Here is a 15,143-nt window from a genome sequence, read left to right on the forward strand (position 1 = left end):
GGAGTGGCAGAGCGAGACAGGGACACAGAATCCAAAGCAGGCTCCAGGCTATGAGCTGTCAGCACAGAGCCCAACGCGGGGTTCCAACCCACAAGTTGCGAGATCATGGCCTGAGCTGAAGTCGGATGCTTAACCAGCTGAGTCACCCAGGCGCCCCTTTATTTTTTTAATTAAGATAATTTCTGTGGAGATGCTTATAATTTTTGTGCCCCTTGCGAAATTTTGGATACCATGACCCATTGCACAACTAGGGACAAAGACTGAAGCTCCATTCCAAGTGTGAATGACAAAAAAAAAAAAAAAAAAAGGAAGTCTGAGGTGTCAGAAAAGAACTTGCGATCTTTTTGGCTTATTTTGACATCATTGAATTGCTAAATCCATGTATTCTAAGCTTTATACTGGTTGCCAAACCCGATCATGATAAATGTTGGCATCCTTGATGAGGAATTTTTCTTATTTTGACACTACTTTTTTATGTTTAAAAATCACTGTAGAATATGGTACAGCTTCATTATGGGTGATCGGCAGAAAGGAACGGCCACGCGGAGAGCTTGGAGCATATGGTAGCAGGTACCTGTGCTCTGTGGCATAGGTAACGATTTTCAGTAGCAAATGTGGAAACTTCCTGTTCATCATGTTCGACTTCAAGAATAGATTTAAAAAATTGTTGGGTTGTATTTGAATAGCTCGGGGACACACGAGGCTGGATAGAGTTGGGTCTAGGAGAAGTACTTCTTTAGTTGCAGGAGGAATTTGAAATATGGCAAGGGAGCCTCGAGGCCTCTATCCCTTTATAAGAGGTGAAGGGTAACTCTCCCCAAAATCTACTTTCTTAAAAATTCCTCATTTTAGAAGTCCCTCCTGCCACTGTATCTTCTGTATTCATCCACTGGCATCATGAAGGATGGCAATACGTTAGGAGTGAGTCCGTTACATATTTAAGCGCACTATTTTACGTAATGCTCCAGCACACCATTAGAAACATCCTTGTGAACATTGGCACACATCCTTGTGAACATCCTTGTGAACATTGTTTATTTTTCCAGCATCTAACCAGAGACTAACACACAAGAGAACCAGTCAGTGTCTGTTGAGTGTGTGAATAAATGAACACGTGCATGAATGAATACATCGACCTAACTTTTCTACGGGAAAATAGCTAGAAGATGAAAGACATGATGTTCTTAATTCTTGAACCTCTTCAGAGGGGGGCATGCGTTCACTCAGCAAAACTCAAACACTTACAAAGCCCTGGGCACAATGTTTGACCCAGGAGACCACGTGGTGGTTTATGGACCTGGAGGCCTTTGGCAGTGGCTTTGGCTGGAGCTGTTGCAAACTGTGGCTAGGGGCGATCTGTGACTGCAAGGTGCACACACGTGAGTGGACCATGAGAAGGGGGAGAAGCAAGTGTGCAAGGTGGTTTGAATATATTCAGATGTGGGCAGGAGAAGTGAGGTAGGTTTCAGAGAGCACGGGGCCGGGAGAGATTTTAATTTATTTATTGCAAAGTGGGAGAGGGAAAGCATATTTGAGTGCTGATGGGGAGGAGTGAAGGCAACAGGGGAAGTTAAAAATGTAGGAGAAGGGAAAGAGATAAGAAAGAAGGGATTAGGTACGTGTGGTGGTACATAGGATGAGATGTTGGGAGGTTGGGGACTTTTTATACAATGGTTTCTATTCTCCCTACATAATGGGAAGTCTGGTGAAGGTCAGAGAGTTGGGGCAGAGAGACTGTAGATGTAGAAGTTTTCTAATGGCGTCCATAGTGAGTAGGAGAATGGAGTAGATGGCCGTGGGTAGAAAACCTGGCCGTATGGAGGGATGGACAAGGTGAAGGGAACATCCACACGGGGGCTCACATTCGCTGGGTGAAGCAGAGCATGTGATGAAGATAAACGGGGCGGGGTGGGGGGGCGGAGCTCCACATGCTGACCGCCAGCGCTGTCAGTCTGTCTGCTTTGGCTAATTTCCCCAGCCGTTCCATGCAGCCTGAGTGTGTAGAGATGAGAAAGGGATCATTAAGCCCATCCCAAAGTGAGGTATCTCCAATGGACGCAATGCGATGGGCCAAGGGCACTGGAACATTGCCAGGACTGTGCTTTCATTGCAAGGCTGCTACCCTGCTCAGATGGGAAGGAAAGTGGGGAGAAGCCAGAACTGAGGAAGGAGGTGGAGTGGACATATATTGGTGTTGCCAAGAAGAATGAGAACAGCCGTGTGGTCGCCACAGAGCTGGGAGGACAGGGGTCGCGCCCAGAGCATGGCCCTTCAGCACAACTGTATGTTGGTCTGGGGGGTGCCTGTGGGAGGAACGATGTCATGGGCGAGGACAGCTGAATGCACAAAGACACGAAGAACGGAAATGAAGTTCTAGATGAGTTACCTACATGGGGACCTGCGTTATGTAAGGTCACGGCTGCACTGGAGTAGGTGACGTGGAGGAGGATGCGGGGGAGGAGGGCCTGGACAGCCCCCCACCATGGAGCTGAAGAAGCAGACAGAGCTGTGAGCCACGTGCTGGCAGAGCAGGCATCCCCATGAGGGCAGAGGAGTCCAGGCCGGGTGCTGTGAACTAAGAGGAACCCAACCCCACATTTTCCTTCCACAGTAGGAAGATGGGTGCCATGCACCGAATCGTGCTCCTCCCAAAAGTCAAATGTTGAAGCCTTAACTCCCCATGGGATAGTATTTGGACATGAGTCCCGTGGGAGCTCATTGGGATTACGTGAGGTCATGGGGGGCCCTGGGATGGGACCAGTGACCTTATAAGAAAAGACACAAGGAGAAGACGGTCATCTACAGGCCAACAAGGGAGTCCTGGCCAGAAGCCATCCCCGTGGGTGCTGGTCTTGGGCTGCCCATCTCCAGAACCATGGAAAAGAAATGTCTGCAGTTCAAGCCCCCCAGTCTACGGTATTTTGTTATAGTGACCTGAGGACTAAGACAATGAACAAATAATCAGTAGCTTCCCCAAGGCCATCACTTGCAGAGTTTTAATGAGGACGCCGGTGAAGGAGGAGGGAACCGGGATCCTTAAGTACATTTCTGGTGGGCACGTCCCACCCACCGTTGTTGCCTACGGAAGCACCTGTCTGCTCACTGCAGGTTTCCTGCTGTGCATATAGCGAGGCAAGGAGAAGGAGGGAAGCGAAGGCTTTGGAGGGAAAGGTGAACGAGAATGATCCAGAAGTCAGAGTAACTGGTGCTATTTTCATCTGCACCCCACCTTGCCACAGCCATCTGCTATGAATAATAATGCTCACCACCCACCTACTTCGCCGGTTGTTGGGAAAGTGTGTTAGAAATAATGGCTTTGATCTTCTCTGATAAAGGGGTCATGTTTGCACAAAACACCGTATTAGCTCAATCACGGTGAAATGGCTTTTGCTTTCAATAAGGCCAGAATTGTTAAAGGTAGAAAAGTCTGTGTGGAATGAATTATGCAATTAGGTACCTCTTCACGTGACTGAAAAGAACCCGATTTATGCCTCCAGAAAGGAACGGGCAGACTCTGGAAATGAGTCCCAGAGCCATATGATGCTGAGCTATTTTTGCACCGTGAGCGAGGAGCTGGAGGTCTGCGAGTGGCTTCCTCTGAGACACACTCGCGGAGGCTGTGCTCCCTGTCTGCCGAACGAGCAGAGGAAAGGCACCGAGGCTTTGCAAACAGCCGCTCTGTTCCTTCTAGGAGGGCTTTCCTCCTGGAACACACTTCACGCGGGTTTCAGGGGAAACTTAAAGCAGCTTAGCTGGTGGGGGGAGGTTCCCCCAGTGGCGCAGGCTAAGCCCCAGACAGACGTGAAACCAACCATCATTAGTGGAGAGCCATCGGAAGACGGCATCCCTCCCCACCTGCCGTGAGCTGGTGGTTCTCCACACTGGTCAGACCTTTGAATGAGGCCTCCCTTCCACGGGGCGGCTGCTCGATTGCTAGTCTTTTCCTGGGAGGAAACTGCACACGAGCTCACAAGTACTTGTGAATTCCCTTGATCACATGGCCCCTTGAGCAGCGTGAATGAGAGACTCCAATCCATATAGAAGGCTTAGTGCTTGTCTGCGGGGAGCATGTCTCGTATCTGAGGAAACAAATCACACGTGGGCGATTGCAAGCTTCACCCATTTCGATTTTAATTATCTTTGGGTCAATCTTAGTGATAGAAAGGCAGATTTTAGTCATCTTTGGACATCTTAGTCTGTTTAGGCTGCTAATGAGTCTTAGGCAGTTTAGGCTGGTTGGGCCGGGGTGGGGGGGGGGTGCTTATTAACTTTCTTGTCCACAGCTCTCGAGGCTGGAAGTCCAAGGTCAAGGTATCAGCAAATTCAGTGTCTGGTGAGACCCTCTTTCCTGGCTTGTAGGTGCCATCTCCTCTCTGTCTTCACATGGCCAGACACGCGAGGGGGCTCCCTGGGTTCTCCCTTATAAGGACACCACTGCATTCATGGGGCTCCACCCTTATGATGTCATCACCTCCCAAAGACCCCACCTGCTAACCCATCACCATGAGGTTTAGGGGTCAGCATGTGAATTTGGGGGATACAGACATTGAGTCCATGGCAAGGACCAAGTCATAAAACCCTTAGAATCTCCAGAGCCTCATACTTGCCTTGGTGAGATTCAACCAGAAGAATGGAGCCAGTAGGGATTTGTTCCAGGTTAGGGGCTGGCCAGTGGTGGGGGCCGGTGAGGTAGTCTTAGCCTCTGATTCGGGGGTCTGAGTTCGTAGTGCAGTCATGATGGAGGATCATGAGCAGGCTGGAACCCCTCCAGTTTTCTTTTCTGCAGTACCTAGAGTTTTCTACCATATGACATGATCTACTTAACACATTTATTACCCATTGACTCCTCCATTAGCATGTAAGCTCTGTGACATAAAGGATATTCTTTCTTGGGGCACCTGGGGGGTGATCGTCAGTTAAGCGTCTTGACTTCAGGTCATGATCTCATGACTCGTGAGTTCGAGCCCCACTTCGGGCTCTGAGCTGACAGCTCAGAGCCTGGAGGCTGCTTCGGATTCTGTGTCTCCCTCTCTCTCTGTACCCCCTACCACACACACACACACACACACACACACACACTCTCTCTCTCTCTCTCTCTCTCTGTCTGTCTACAATAAATAAACTTTAAGACAATCTTTAATAGATTTAAAATATAAGAAAAGATTTTCTTTCTTTTGCTCAGTAGTGTGTCTCACGTGTCTTGAATAATGCCTGGAACAGTGTCGGTACCCAATAAATCTTTGTTAAATGAATAAACAGACAAATGAATGCATCTATAAGTGTATTTAATAAGACAACTTTGTTAATGTACAATGACATAAAAATATCTGTTGCATAAAGAAAAGATAAAAACATAAATCCAATTATAACATTACAAAATTTTGTTCTAAGGCTATGAGTGGCAGAGATTTAAATATTGTTGAATATATATGTTATAGAATATATAAATTTAAGTATGATGTATGTAGATTTTGGTGAATTTTAATCCTTATAGTAAGTCTGTGGGATGGTTTCTGCGGACTCTGTTTTATAGATTAGGAAACAAAGACTCAAATAATTAATGTACTTAACCTTAAACTTAATTTTTAGTGATAAAGTGAAAGTCAACTGTTATCTCTGTATTTCAAAAGTGGGGTAAACCAATTAAGCAGGACTTTTTTTTGGTATGAGGGTGTCTAAGGTATTGAATTTAAGTATAAAGAAAAAATGAAGCAACTTTGATAGCTGAGGAAAATCCAGAGTTTAGAATGAATTTTTAATTCTATAATTGCTAATGTCTAGAAATTTGTAGTAAAAGAAAGTAACATATTGGACACCAGGGGATGGCAGAGAAGGAAGAGGGAGGGTGTTGTTTAATGGGTTCAGAGCTTCAGTTTTACAAGAGGAAAAATTTCTACAGATGTCTCGTACCATGATGTACCTTTAGGCAACCCTACCGGAGGCTCCACTTAAGGGGCGTTAAGACAGTGAATTTATGTTGCGTGTTTTTTACCACACAGAAATCAAAACAAACCAAAAAAAGGAGCATCTCTTTCCAAGCTTAAAAAGTTCTAAAGTTCCCTTGTTCTTCCCCTCCAGACCTCTATCCCGTGTAAGACGTATGAATACAAATCTTGGAGACAAATTTTCCTGCGTTCTCGGTAGGAAGAAGCACACGTAGTCTGCCTTGGGTTCCTGTTAAGTCCCTTATATTCCAGAATAATAAGACCAGCAAAACACTCTTTGTGTTCACTTCTGCAGCTGCATGTTGCGTTTGGGGCTTGGGGGAATTGCCTTTCTCATCAACAACGCTGACTTCGCCTTTCTGTCAACAGACACCAGCAGCCCCACCATGCTGACACCTCTTCCAGACGTGTCCTGCTTTTCCTCGTGGCTCTGTGGTCCTTTTGCTGTGGCCACTGCACCTTTCCATCTTTGATCCCATCACCCAAGGAGGCGTGGACTCTCTAATGGGTTTCCTCCTTTGTCTTTTTCTTTTTTTTTAAATTTGTTTAATGTTTATTCATTTTTGAGAGAGAGACAGAGCGCGAGCAGGGGAGGGACAGAGAGAGAGGGAGACACAGAATCTGAAGCAGGCTCCAGGCTCTGAGCAAGAGGTCAGCACAGAGCCTGATGCAGAAGAGGTCAGCACAGAGCCTGATGCAGGGCTCGAACCCACAAACCATGAGATCATGACCTGAGCTGAAGTCAACACTTGACCGACTGAGCCGCCCAGGCGCCCCAGGGTTTCTCCTTTTGCAAGGAAGATGTGAAATCTGGAATCGCCAGAACCTTTCAGTGTTTGGGGGCATATAAATGATGGGAATGTACATACAACATGAAAATAGCCATGCATTTCCTACCTGTCCACAAAGAAATAACACATCCAAGACATCAAGGTGTCCATAGTTGGGCTATCTAAATAAAAATATTCCATCTTCCTGTTTCTCCCACATATGTGAGCTTTCAAACTGCTGAATGTTTGGTGTCTGGGAGCTAGGGCACTCTCCTTGCCTGTCCTCGGGGGCTGGCACATCAGGACCTGGGGTCACCTTAGGCTTTGAGAGTCCTTCCCTCCCACGGCCGGCCGTGACTGCCTTGGTTGCCCTCACACTCCTGGTTGCAGCCGGGTCTGCCTGTGTTTGGTCACCATCAGGGCACGGCCGGCAGCACCCCCCCACCAAACTACCCCCAGTCCCATGACCTTTTCCATCCCAGCCCAACCCAAGCCAGCCTCCTTGGGGAGCCACAACCGTCTTCCTACCAGGAAAATTGGTCTTGTCCATCCACTTCTTCAAATGTTCCTCCGAGTTCCCTTCATTGTTTCTCGGGACTTTCCTTCCAGGGTCCACACGTTTCGCCAGCTTCGCACGGCGTGAAGTGGAGGAAACTGGAGTGACCGGGCAGCCCGTCTCCAGCTCATCCTGAAGACTGTCTCCTGGAGCAGCTGCCCCACTGGCACCCCCTGTGATCTGTCTGCAGCCTTGGGGGTAAGCCCCGACTCCTGAGCAGGGAACGCGGCACCCTCTTACACACGGCGCCAGCTCTGTGCCTTCCCCAGTGTGTTCTGCCTGAAGCCTCAACAATTTCCCACGTGCTGTCCCCTGAGCTCCTGCCGCAGCCCCCACACCCGAGCCCCCGATGTATCCTGATGGGTCTTGAGCTTGTCTTACCCACTAACGCTGCGTAACGAAGGGATGTTTGGTGGCGGGGCCACCTAGTGACACGTGCAGAGGGCGAGGGGACTAGCAAGGGGTGGGGAAGCATGGTGTCAATGCCGCGGGGGACCTTAGGCATGCGTACCTGCCCCCTCCTCCGCCCACCCCACGTCTCCTGTCCGTGTCCCCTGGGGGGCTCCCCCTATGGCTGAGCACAACCAGGATGGAGAGAGACACGGAGTCTATCTGAAGGGCAACGCCACCCATCACGTTTCAGATCAAGTATAATCTCCGTGACGCCTGTTCTGTTCCACGAGGCGGCGAACACCCTCTCCGTGTCCTTTCCGTCACCGCAACTTACAAAAACGGGCTATGCCGTCGCTCACTTGTCGGCCTTCTCCCTGCACAGGGTAAATTCCTCGAGGGGAGGGCTGTGACTTGTGAGCCCCTGGCTTCAGAGGTTCCTGATCTAGTGTGGGGCCATCAGACCGCCCCTGCAGGGCCTGGGGCCCACATATCTGAAGCTGGAAAAGGCTACACCATAAAGAGGCTATTTGAATAGAAGGGAAGGGGTTCTTTTATGTAAAAAAACCGAGTTTGAAAACGAGCTTTAAGAGCTCCTATAGAAAAGTACCAAAAATAATTTGTACATAGAATCATTCCTGTTGTTGCAGAAAATTACTTTTATACACCCCCCCCCCCCCCCCACTTTGTAATATTTCAGATCCGTGCGGGACACTCACCTCTTACCACTCTGTGCCCGTGTGTTATTCTGAACAAACAGTTCCCTAGGCTTCTTCCGTTGAGTCTAGACTGGTTTACTTCCTGGCTCCTTTATGGTGTATCCACATAGCTTCGTATGATGAAATTCATTATGATTCATTAAATTTGCTCATAAAAAGAGCTTGATATTCCCTGGGGCAGGTTCATTAAGAGAATCTCTTTGGTTCAATTATGAATCATTTTTTCCCCGTATCCAAAGGCATCTCCTAAGATGTAACCACGGGCAAGGGGGCCTCACGTGGCAGATTTGGGAATCCAGCAGCCAAAAATTCAGGGCCTGTGCAGCAATTTCTGAATAAAAATATCACCGTGGGAGAGGGAGCCCCATATGGCTGTCTGGTGGCGCTCTGTGCTCCGCGTCAACTGAATTTCCAAGGACTGGCTTGCACAGAAGGTAATTATGCCCTTGCACACTGTGCAGAGACTTGCCACCCGGGGAACCTGAGGCCTCTGGCCCTGTAGTTGCCCGTGGATCAGAGTGCGTCTGCTTTGTTATGACCTGTTGAGGGACTGTGGACACTTCCCTCCTGAAAGCCACAGCTTGGAAGATAACAATTGGGATCTAAGACATCTCCCCTGGAGCCCCGTTTCCTCCAGAGTTAAAGGGAATACCCCCCCCCCCCCAACTCTGAGCAGGTGTTTCCGTTGCTCTTTCCATCTCGTGGTCTCTGGTCACACAGGGAGCGAGGAGAGATGCTTGCCAGGTTACCTTCCCAGAGGAGTCTGGGGGCCACACAGATACTGATAGATTTCTACGAGCCACACGTACACCGAATGGGAAGGAGGCGCTGGTTTGGGGAACACCTGTCACGGGAGGCTCTCTGGGCGTGATGCGCGTGCCATTCCTGCAGCTCGTCTCCACTCCACAGACTCTCGGTAGCCCTGACAATATTTTCACACTCCGTGGGAAACGTGCCGTTTGCCCCTTGCCAAGCGTGTTGCATTTCTGAATCAGAAGGCTATTTATTCATCCGATTTAGCACGATGGCGGGATGCTGCTGGGGGGGGGGGGTCGTGTGCGGGGGCAGAGGGACACGGGAGACGGTGCTCAGAGGGACAGGTGTGGATGTGGGATGCGGGGCGGGGGCCCCAGGGCTGTGAGTGCTGCCCCCTTCAAGGAGCCGAGCAGAGAGCCTGGGAAGGAACGGCCTGTCTTCCTGCTCTTAGGTCTCAGCTCAGTGTGGTGAGATGGCGGGGGGTCCCCACAATTATCCTCTGTCCTCCCGCCTCAGATCCACGGCCTGCGTAGAAAAGGCCTCTCCCTGACAGGCGGCAGGGTCTGGTTCATAGTTTAGCCCTGGTTACGGACTTTCAGTGCAGCAAAAATGGAATAAATGACCCAAATATCTCCCCAGAAGGACCACTTAAGACAGATGAGTAAGTACGACCCCATGCGAAGAACCCACTGTGACACCATCTCCTGGGACCGCAGGCTGGTCTCGCAGCACCGGCCCCCACTGCTCCTAAAAATATGAAAGTTACCTATACGTGTTCTTTAAATACATTAAGTTATTTTCTCTCTTAATATTCTTTTTTAAAAATTCTGTTTATCAGCGTTATTGAGATATCACTGACCTATAAAACTGTATGTATTTAAGGTATAAAACATGACATTTGATAATTGCATATACTATGACATGATCACCACAATGGAGATAATTAACACACCCATCACCTCACATAGTGACCGTGTGTGTGTGTGTGTGTGTGTGTGTGTGTGTGCATGCACGTGTGCGTTATAAGAAGAATCCATTTAAGGTCTTCAAGTACACACTCAGTGCTGTTAACCAGAGTCACCAGGCAGGACATTACGTCCAGAACTTACTACCTGACAACTGGAAGTCTGCCCCCATTTCCCCTCCCCCAGCCCCGGACTCTGCTTCTGTGCCTTTGACCGTTCTGGAACCGCGTGGAAGCAAGATCGTGCAGCGCATTAGTGCTTCCGCGCTGGCTTACCTCACTCAGCAGAATGTCCTCCGGCTCCATTCATACTGTCACAAATGACAGGATTTCCTTGTTTTTAACCTTTAATAAAACTTGAGATTGTGACATGACAGGGTTGGGGCAGAGGAATGATCGTCTTTGATCCGATGAACTTTTACAGACACTGTTGCGGCCGTTCCTTGGCCGTTCCCATGTGCTGCTTGTAAGGGGGTTAATTTTTACACTCTGTATTCAGAAATAATTACAGCGTAAGAGGAAGTTGTAAAAATAGTTTTGGAGAGTCTCAGGTACCCTGGACCCACCTCCCCCCCCAACCCCCCATGACATAATCTTACAAGAGTGCGGTTCAAGTTCAAAACCAGGTCACTGACAGGGCAGACCGCCGGGGGCCAGACCAGGCGAACCATACGCGCTACCCTCCGTCGTTCACATGCTCGTGTGTGGCGGGAGTGCCATGCAGCTTTATCCCGTGAACAGATTTCTGTAACCACCGCCCCGATCAAGCTTCAGAGTCTTTTCATGCTCTGCACAGAAGCACTCTCTCCAGCTGCCCCTTTGTCCCAGAGCCCAGCCTGTCCCCTGGCAGCCACTAACCTGTTCGCCACCTCCAGGGCCATGGTGAGAATGTTTCAGAAACAGGACCATGCGGCATGGCACCTTTTGAGGCTAACGTGTTCCACTGAGCATAATGCCTTAGGGTCCGTCCAGGCTGCTGCACGTGTCACCGTGTTCCTTTTTATTGCTAAACAGCGTTCCAACCTAGGATGGACCACGGTTGGATAACCTTTCACCCACTGAGAAAAACTGAGGTTGTTTCTAGTTTGGTTTTTTTTTTTCCTATTATGGAGAAACCTGCTATCAGCATCCGTGTATAGTTCTTTTGTGCGCGTAAGTTTTGGTTTCTCTGGGCAAATGCCCAAGAGCAGAATTGCTGGGTCATAGGGCTCAGGTCTCATGTTACAAGAAACTGCCAAAGTGCCTCCCGGAGTAGCTACACCATGGTCTTTCCAGCAGCAGTGAGTGAGGGATCGGCGTCTCCACATCCCTGCCAGAGCTGGGTGCTACCAACACCTCTTATTTTGGGTGTCCTCCTCGGTCACAGCGAGGGACATCTCACCGTGCTCTCCGTTTGCACATCCCTAGAGGATGGTGTTGAGCACCATTTCACGTACCTGTTTACCAGCAGTATCTCCTGTTTATGTCCTTGACTGATTCCTAACGGGGTTATTTGTATTTTTACTGCTGAGACTTAAGTATGAGACTTTACTTCCTATGCTCTGGATACAAGTTCTCTCTTGGGTACGGGTATGTGGTTTGCAAATTGTAACCCCCAGCCCGAGGTTTATCATCTCATCCTCTTCATGGGGATTTTCACAGTGTGAAAGTTTTTAACTTTGATGAAATCCACTTCATTAGTTGCTTTTGGGGGGGGGAGGGTCACGCTGTCGTAGTCAGGTCTCTAAAATCTCTGTTCCTAGCCCTGGAGCCTGAAGACTACGTTCTATTTTTATTTCTTAAGGTCTTACAGTTTTATGTTTACATTCAAATCCATTGAAAAAAATGTCTTATACAATGTGAAGTTGAAGCCAAGTTCTCCCCCCATGTATACGTAATAGTTACAGCACTGCTTTGTTTTCAATTTCTTACTTATCACTTTATTTTATTTTATTTTTTATTTTTAAATGTATTTATTTATTTATTTATTTATTTTAAATTTACATCCAAATTAGTTAGCATATAGTGCCAATAATGATTTCAGGAGTAGAATCCAGTGTTTCATCCCCTATGTATAACACCCAGTGCTCATCCCAACAAGTGTCCTCCTAGATGCTCCTTCCCCATTTAGCTCATCCCCCCACCCACCACCCCTCCAGCAACCCTTTGTTTGTTCTCTATATTTAAGAGTCTCTTATGTTTTTGCTCATGTTGGGATGAGCACTGGGTGTTACACTCTTGGAGGGAATGCAGACTGGTGCAGCCGTTCTGGAAAACAGGATGGAAGTCCTTCAAGAAACTAAAAATAGTTGGGGTGCCTGGGTGGCTCAGTTGGTCACGCGTCTGACTTCAGCTCAGGTCACGATCTTGTAGTCTGTGACTTTGAGCCCCTCATCGGGCTCTGTGCTGACAGCTCAGAGCCTACAGCCTGCTTCAGATTCAGTGTCTCCCTCTCTCTGCCCACCCCCCCCCACTCGTGCTGTCTCCCTCTCTCTGTCAAAAGTAAACATTAAAAAATTTAAAAAAAGAAACTAAAAATAGAACTACCATACAATCCAGCAATTGCACTATAAGGTATTTACCCAAAGGATATAAAAGTACAGATCCGAAGGGGCACATGCATCCCCATGTTTATAGCAGCGCTATCAACAATAGCCAAATAATGGAAACAGCCCAAGTGCCCATCAACTGATGAATGGATAAAGAATGTGTGATATATATATATATATATATATATATATGTATATATATATGTATATATGGATAAAGAATGTGTGATATATATATATGTTGTGATACACACACACACACACACACACACACACACGGGAATATTACTCAGCCATAAAAAGAATGAAATCTTGCCATTTGCACCAACGTGGATGGAACTGGAGGGTATCATGCTAAGTGAAATAAGCCAGTCAGAGAAAGACAAATACCATATGATTTCACTCCTATGTGGAACTGAAGAAACAAAATAGATGAACATTGGCAGGAAAAACAGAAAGGCACACCATCAAACAGACTGTCAACAACAGAGAACAAACTGAGGGTAGCTGGAGGAAGGTGGGTAGGGGATGGGCTTGATGGGTGATGGGTACTTGTGATGAGCACTGGGTGTTGTATGTAAGTGATGAGTAGCTAAATTCTACACCTGAAACTAATATCACACAGTATGTTAACTAACTGGAATTTAAATAAAACCTTGAAAAAAAACACGATAAAAGAATAAACTTGTCTATATCTGCACAGTGTTGTGTTGGGATCAGGAATTGCAGAGATCATTTTGGGGTGGCATGGTATCTTTCCTAGGTTGATTCTTCCAATCGCTGAACACAGCATGGTTTTTCACTTACTTAGATCGTCTTTGGTTTGTAATACGATTTTTAATTACACAGAGCTCTTCTGTTTTCATAGACAGGTTGCAATTCAGGAAATCCTCTGTAATGGCCTTGGAATTGTGTACGGTACTAAGCTGGAACCAGTTCACCAAACTCATAAGGGTGAATTGTGCACATTCCTTCCCAATTCTGAGGTCAGTGATGTCGCCATGGTAGCTTGAGGTTGGCCACGGACAATGGACAAATAAACAGTGGACAAGTGTTCTTTTTCTTTCTTCCCTTTCTCCCTCCCCTTCTTTTTGGAGGCGTTGCTAAAGGAGGGTGAGAGACTAAATTTAGGAGTATTCCTTTGGTGGAAAATCATCTGAGATTCAGACACTAGATTAATTTGAACCAAAAGGTCTCTCTAGCACGTAGCCATATTATGTTAGGAATTCTCGAATTCAGATGGCCAAAGACTTAACTTAAACGTGTATTCACTTCGGAAGTGGCAATTTATTAGAAAGATTGGTAATTACACAAGGGCCAAATGGGTCCTAGTAAAGACGTAGCCACAATTACTCATCCTGTCCCTCATCAGATGAAACCTTAATCATAGCCCTATTGATTGCCAAATGCAATCCTTTCGGCTAAAATTAGATCTTGCGATATTAACACACATTGAGCTATTTGGTCATTTAGGTAGTAATTTTGATCCCGACAGGGGTTTGGAAGTGGAGAGATTTGCTCATTCAGGGGGAGAAGGTAAGCTGTCACACTTCCTCTGCTCCCACTGCAAGCCTGTGAGAACCTGGCTCACAGAGCACAGACCTAATGATTCGGAATCAGCCCACCACCCCCCTGTTTGCACTCAGGCTCTGATGTTCCTTTGGTTTTTGACTTTAATAAATCTTTTCATTCCTTTCCATTATTGTTTTATTATTATTGCAACAGTAATGCTGTAATTCCAAAATATGTGCGGAGCTTTCAAAATATTGAGAAAGACTAACAGATTACCCTGAGCTCTTACTTCAAGGATCCAGATTCAAGGATCCAGAGATACCATTTGCATCCATCATGCTCCTGGTCTTCCGGTTCTGTGCCAGGTTAGAATTATTCCACTGCTCTGTTTTTCCCGTTATTGCTAGTTTCCCCCCCCTCCTAGAAATATGACCTTGTTTTTTCACTTAGCCACATTCTGCAGATACCCTTCATATAAAATGACGTTATATGTGGATGCCGAGAGATGTAGTAGTCGCTGCAAATATGTGGAGTGTGAACAAGAAACGAGGAACACATTCTCTCCCTGCGTCTGGCACTAAGAGAAGACGATGTTGAATTAAAGTGTAGTAGGAAAGGCTATCACAAGGTTTTGGCAAAGAATTCTCTGAGGCTATGATTCTGCTTAAGACACAAGAAGCATCTGGATTAAAAATTTGAAAAGTGAACGGTGGAATGAAGGGCTTGCGTGCAACTAGGGGGAGCTGCAGAATCGTTGTTGGGAAGTGTTTATCATGACGGATAATTTATCATGATAGCTCAGGAGGGAACCAGTCTGTCTTGGACGTGTCTAATACAATGCAGCCTGGGGGCCGGAGAGAAAACCGGATGGCCTTTCAAGGTCCCTCCAAACGTGTGATTCTGTGATTAGTTGAATAATTGATGCTCTAAATTGTAATTATTTTTCCCCTTCAGGGTAGACGGTATCCATAAAGGCAGTTATGGAGGAATATTTGCTACACAC

General features: G+C 47.2%; 1 long non-coding RNA gene across 1 annotated transcript; it reads right to left on the minus strand.

Moving 5' to 3' along the window:
- Positions 1-5,396: 5,396 nt before the first annotated feature.
- Positions 5,397-8,724, minus strand: LOC128311033 (uncharacterized). The gene is made up of 3 exons (XR_008288951.1): positions 8,381-8,724; positions 7,230-7,343; positions 5,397-6,458 (listed from the first exon to the last, which is right to left on the minus strand). It is a non-coding gene; the product is annotated as an uncharacterized LOC128311033 (long non-coding RNA).
- Between the last annotated feature and the right edge of the window lie 6,419 nt (positions 8,725-15,143).

The sequence above is a fragment of the Acinonyx jubatus genome, chromosome B4, assembly GCF_027475565.1.
Source record: "Acinonyx jubatus isolate Ajub_Pintada_27869175 chromosome B4, VMU_Ajub_asm_v1.0, whole genome shotgun sequence".
NCBI classification, from domain to species: Eukaryota; Metazoa; Chordata; class Mammalia; order Carnivora; family Felidae; genus Acinonyx; species Acinonyx jubatus.